Here is a 6,695-nt window from a genome sequence, read left to right on the forward strand (position 1 = left end):
AGACACCTACAGAGTTGACCTGTTGCATAAATGAAGGACTGGGAGTAAAGGTTAATTCTTGCATTAGAGCGTTGGACAGAAAAGGAATGAGAGTTAGTTGCTTGACGAGTGCTACTCACCTGTCGTAGAGGTGGAGGGATGCAAGCACACATTTCAGAGGAGCAGTGACCATTGAAGCAGAAACAGGAAAGAGATAATGGTGCAACAGTGCAGCGAAGAGACAGATGCTGAAAGGAGCTAGTAAGAGGAGGAGAGTTAATGAGACGAAAAGCCTTTGACTCCAACTGACTAAGAAGAGCCGTATGTGGAGAGCCTGTCCACAGGTGAGAGTTGTACTCTAGGTAGGGGCGAATAAAACCTTGTATAAAGTCAACAACTGTGCAGGGGTAAAGAAGTTACAGGGTCAGCTTAGCACACTTTATCTCTTGGAAGCAGATTTTTCAAGAGATTTAATATGATCTTTCCAAGATAAATCCCGAGAGAATGAAACCCCAAGTATGTTTAAAGATGAAGCAGGACTGAGCTGGATATTACTAAACGTTAGTAAGTACTCCTGTGGAAGATTTTGTCGGGTTGATAGGTGTTAGAACTGACTCTTTGATGTACTGAAAACAAGACTGCTTTTGCCCCAGTCAGAGATACAAACCAAGTCAGACATTAAGTGTGCTATAGCCTCATCCCTTGTTTGTTGAAGTAACTACTGAGACTGACGTTGCGGGAACCGAATGGAAAGGTGGAGGGTGGAATCATCAGCGTATGGGTGGATAGGGTTAGATGTACAGCTAAGGTCATTGGTGAATAAAAGGAAAAGAGTTGGTGATAGGAAAGAGCCCTGAGGAACACCATGGTTGATAGATCTTGGAGAAGAACAGTGACCGTCTACAACAGTAGCTATTGAATGACCAGAAAGGCAGCTAGAGGTGAAGGCAAAGTTAGAAGCATAGAAAAGGTAAGTGGGCAGTTGGGAAATTAAAGATTTATGCCAGACTCAATCAAAAGCTTTTAAGATGTCAAGTGCAATGGCAAAGCTTTCGCCAAAGTCCCGTTACGAGGATGATCAGAAGTCTGAAAGGTAGCTGAGAAGATCGGCAGTGGAGCGTCCCTGGTGGAAACCATACCGACGATCAGAAAGATGGTTCTGATAGGAAAGACTCTTTAAAATTTTTCTGTTATCAATAGACTTGAAACCTTTTGAGACACAGGATCTTAAAGCAATTGGACGAAAGTTTGAGGGTTGGGAATGGTCACCCTTCTTTGGGACTGGCTGAATGAGAGCAAACTTCCAACAAGAAGGAAAGGTACAAGTTGACAGACAAAGGCAAAAGACTTCACCTAGGCAGGGCATAAACAGAGAAGCACAGTACTTAAGCATAACAGGAGGGACACCATCAGGCCCATATGCCGTGTTAGTACTGAGGCCAGTGATGGAAGAAAATACATCAGTTGAAGAAATTTTAATGTCAGATATGAGGAAGTCAGAGGGGCAGGGGAAGTGATGGATGAACAGCACCGGAATAGTCTAAGATGGATATGGAGGAGAAAGTCAGAGCGAAGAGATCTGCATTATCAGTAGAAGAAATAGTTACAGAACCATAAAAGTAGAAAAGAGAAGGGAAGGCCATAAAAGTAGAAAAGAGGAGGGAAGGATGATGAGATAAAGTTGTTTGAAAGATTTTTGCAAGGCGCCAGAAGGAGCGGAAAGAATTCGAGTTGGAGAGTTGAGAGCATTTAGCACAGATGAAATTATTTTTGCCACAGTGAAGAACAGACTTAGCATGATTCCGGGCAGAAACATAAAAAATATATGATTTAGGAGTGAGTTGACTTCTATACCTTTTAGAGGCCCTCTCCTAATGGTGGACAGCAATACAACAAGCGTGATTAAACCAAGGCTTTTTTGCATTAGGCAAAGGATGTGATAAAGGAATGTATGCTTCCATGCCTGAGAGAATAACCTCTGTAATGCGCAAGGCACACTCAGATGGCTCCCGGCCATGGAAGCAATAATCATTCCAGGGAAAATCAAACAAGTACTGCCTGAAGGCCTCCCAATATTCAGCTCCAAAGTGCCACAACTTACGTTTCTTTGGAGGGTCCACAGGCTGTACTGGACCGATAGGACAGGATAAGGTAATAAGGTTGTGATCGGAAGAGCCCAACAAAGAGGAAAGATTGACAGCATAAGCAGAAGGATTAGTTGTAAGAAAGAGGTCATGTATGCTGGAACTCTCGCCAAGGCGGCCAGAGATACGGTGAGGGTGCTGTACAAGCTGCACTAGGTCATTAAGGATAGTAAAGATGTAGGCTTTTTCTCCTAGTGGATCAATGAAAGGAGAGGAGAGCCAAAGGTTGTGGTGAACACTGAAATCTTCTAGAATGGAGATTTCAAAGATAGGAGAAACGAATAGATGTATTCCACCGTAGAAGTAGGATCGAGTGTGTCAGTAGGGAATGAATAGATAATGCGGGATGGACGCTGATAACGCTGTCAATGGTGAAGGCGTGAGTGTGTGAGTAGGGCATGAATAGATAATGCTAAATAGACACTGGTAGTGCTGTCTGTGGTGTGGGCGTCAGTGTGAGATTGTGAGTGAGATTGGAATAGATGATGCAGGATAAACACTGATAACACTGTCCGTGGTGTGGACGTAAGAGTGAGTGTGAGAAGGATATGAACAGAAGATGCAGGATGGACACTGATAACGCTGCCTGTGGTGTGGGCGTAAGAGTGAGAGTGTGAGTAGGATATGAATAGAAGATGCAGGATGGACACTGATAACGCTGCCTGTGGTGTGGGCGTAAGAGTGACAGTGTGAGGAGGATATGAATAGAAGATGCAGGATGGACACTGATAACGTTGACTAAGCTGTCCCCGAAACACACGAGAAAACACCTGGTGGAGTGGAAGACAAGCGCTACATATGTGCCCCCTGCATGTCACGTGTATATGTGTAATAATGGAAATTTGGCAGATGTACAGCACTCGAAATTGTAGGCATTAGGTATAATTGTGTGTGTGTGTGTGTGTGTTTATCAGACTCTCTCTCTCTCTCTCTCTCTCTCTCTCACACACACACACACACACACACACACACACACACACACATACATATACATAGACACACACACACACACACACACACACACACTTTAAATTTAGTCCCAAAACATGTTAGATAGGAAGTTTCTTGACAAACAGGTGAAAGTTTACATTTTTTGCCCAGGATTGCACGTCATATCACAACTCGTAACACAACCTACTATGTTTGAGCAGAACAGGGCAACGATCAAGGTTACAGGGCAAAGTCAATATGACCTGGCCCTTTGACCTTGATCTTTAACCTATTGTTCTGATAATTAGTCAGCTTCATCATGGGCTACCCCTCAACACCTCCACCAAATTTTAAAGCCGAGGAAAAATATTTGACTATCACAAGGTCGCAACTATTCTCCAGGCCGCCATGGGAATGGTTCCGGGCCAAAGGGTGGAGTTACACTTGATAAACGAGTGTAAATAAGCAATAGGGAATATAGGTAGTGAGAATGTAAGGCCAATCTAGCGAGTTTAATCGAACCTGAACGAGCTTTGATCAATGTTCGAATGGGTCCCGGAACATCATCTTTTCCTTCAGTACTCCAAGGATGACAATAATTATAGTCTATGTAACTACCGCCTCTTCCCATGACACTATGGTAGTTCGTGAGTGATTGCAGAGGGGATATTGAAGCCTACGGAGGTCCAGGAATATGAACGAATAAAGCTCTGAGGCCAGCCTCCGATCAGTTACGGGAACGTCCGCTAATTTTTCTTTGTGTGTTCACGTTCGTTCGCCAAATGTAACTCCAACCTACCCATATAAGTTCGTTCAGGTTCGATTTTGCTCGGTAGATCGGCTGCGTATGCTCACTACTACGATCAGTATTGTTCATGTTCGTTCGCACCTCTACCCTAAAAATTATATAGTTGAACACGTAAAGACTTCGAAGCCTCAGTTACCTCTGTCCACCCTTTAATCTGTCTCCTCAGTCACACTCTAGTCAATGGCTGGCATGGGTAGTGTTTGAGTAAGAGCAGAAACATACCCAAATTTTCACGTAAAGTTTTCTAAATTTCCGTCCATTTCTACCTAATATTACATAACTCAGTGACAGGAAAAATGATATACAGTACAACTATTCCGAATCTTTTCCAGTGCATTTCTTCGTGACTAGGATCATATTCTAGTGTTAATCTATTGCTACTATACAGAAACACTCAATGATGCATCGGTGGGATGGGGTGGAGAGGCATATGAGATGAGGGGATGTGAGTTGGAGAGAGGACAGACAGATGACAGAGGAGATTCGTATGTTGGCACCCCGGGAGTGAGGCTTCAAGAGATATGGATAAATATAGACATAGATAACGATAGACATAAATGGATGAGTGGATGAATGGAGAGACTGATAAATGGACAGATGGATGAATGGAGAGATGAATGATTGGAGAGAGGGATGAATGGACAGATGGGCGAATGGACAGATGGATGGATGGAAGGACGGATAGATGGACTGACGGACGGATGGATGGACGGATGGATGGATGGACAGATGGATGGAAGGACGGACGGATGGAGAGACGGACGGATATAGACAAAGACAGATAGACAGATACTGTCACTAAAGTCTACTACATCATTCTTTTAGGTCATCAGGTCATTACTCTGAATCATGTCACGATGTATATACTGTCCAGAATGTGCAGGTAAGCTTAATATTACTCTTGGCTAAATTTTTAAGTGGCTTTGTTTAATTAATGCCTCTTTCTTTGCTTTTTAACGTATGGATATGTTGCAATGTTTTGTCACGCTCAGTCCCGACAATGTACCCATAGGTTTTGCAATTGCGAAGCCCGTCATTTGCAAAATTTTCAAATTTCGTTAGTGACTTTTGGTACATATAAGCGGGACACCTTCCTCTACCCGCCGCGCCGGCAGGCGGGGACACTCCCCGACCCCATGTAACCTCCATCCACCATTGTCTCGGTCAGTCATCTGTTAGCAGTGACCCAGTACAGACATGGCGCACCAAGGTCTCTCTTGTGAAGAAAGTCAAGCTGCCCATGATACTCTCACAGGCGACAGTGATTCCCCAATCAATGATGATGTGGAGGACAAGAACTATGTGGTGTCTGATGATGAAACGAGCAACAGTGATGAGGAGGTACCGTCGCCAAGAAAGCTGTGGTATGTGCCGTACCATAAGCCAAGGGAAGGCCAGCCTGGACCTCCACCACATGCACGCACCTTTCTCTAGCCCCTAGACGAAGGGTCTGATGAGGACTAGGACGAAACCATAAGACGTGGTGTAACCTCAAGGTTGGGGAGGGAAAGGATCTCGCCGTGGGGAGCTGAAGTGGTGGCGAGGAAAATAAGATATGGTGTTTGTGCTTTGTCTGGGGAAGGTGTGAGTGGTTTGGAGGAGGTGAGTAGTGAAAGAGAAAGTTGTGGTGGCAGAGAGGCAGCTCATGGGTGAGCATGTGATGCATCTGGGAAGCGAGCCGGTGAGGAGCAGCTGCGCCCTAGCACCTCTTTCTCCCCGCAATATTCCCGCACTTCCACCCCACAGCCTCGTGATGTGGAGAAAGGAAGCAAAGGGAAGGTAAAGGGGAAGGGAAAAAGGAGAGTGAAGAGGAGAGCGAGTGGGAAGGGCACCACTCTCCACCTCCCCAACTACCCCAACAACCCTCTCCTCCACACCCCGATGAAGTCAACGATGGAGACAAGGCTGGAGACGTTGGCGTGCTGTGGGACTGGGAGGATGGGAGTGATTTCATGCCTATCAATCAGCAGATCATGGAAGAATGACGGTCTGGTTGCACAGCTCCTGGACTCCATGCAGGCTCCACCAGGGTGGATTTCTTCCACCTATACTTCGGTGAGGAGTTTGTGGAGTGGATTGTGAGCCAAACAAAAACATTCGGTACCAGCCAGCGCTGTGAAAGTGAGCGTGAAGGAACAACAAGTAGGCATTCAAAACAGTATGACTTACTCAGTTACCACAGGCGAGATGTTCATCTTTTTTGCCCTGGTTCTCTTGACGTGTGTCGTACGGAAAAGACAAAATCTGCAGGGGCGTCATTTGGGGGGGGGCAGCGAGGGGCGCTCGCCCCCCCCCAAGCTTTTTGAGGGGGCCTCCAAATCAACTACAATCAATAAAAAATATATATATATGGTTACTATCGTGAAAAAAAAATAATTTGTGTTTAGCCTCAATACGTTTTGAGTGAAACATATCTGTGTGTGTGTGTGTGTGTGTGTGTGTGTGTGTAAAATAATAAACCCCCTAGGGGTAGGGGGGTTTTTCAAGAATACTCCCCCAGTATCCCTGCTTGTCGTAAAAGGCGACTAAAAGGGTTGGCGGAGGGTTAGTGCCCCTCCCCGGAAAACAACTAACTAAAAAAACAAACAATAAGCCTCGGACAAGGACTGACCAAACGATGACGACCCAGGACTGGACAAAGGACTTGGTAATGGGTACTTGGAATGTAAGAGGAGCGAATGATGAGGTGAAAGAGAGGGAGATTGTCCAGGTGCTTGAGGGTGCGAAAGTGGATGTATGTGGAATAACTGAAACAAAATGGGGAGGAGAAAGTGTGAGAGAATGGGAGTATGGATGGGGTATATGTGCAGGAGTAGGTGAGAATGAGAGGGCGA

Source organism: Coenobita brevimanus, chromosome 14 (assembly GCF_032717465.1).
Source record: "Coenobita brevimanus isolate Jiangsu-jjx chromosome 14, ASM3271746v2, whole genome shotgun sequence".
NCBI lineage: Eukaryota > Metazoa > Arthropoda > Malacostraca > Decapoda > Coenobitidae > Coenobita > Coenobita brevimanus.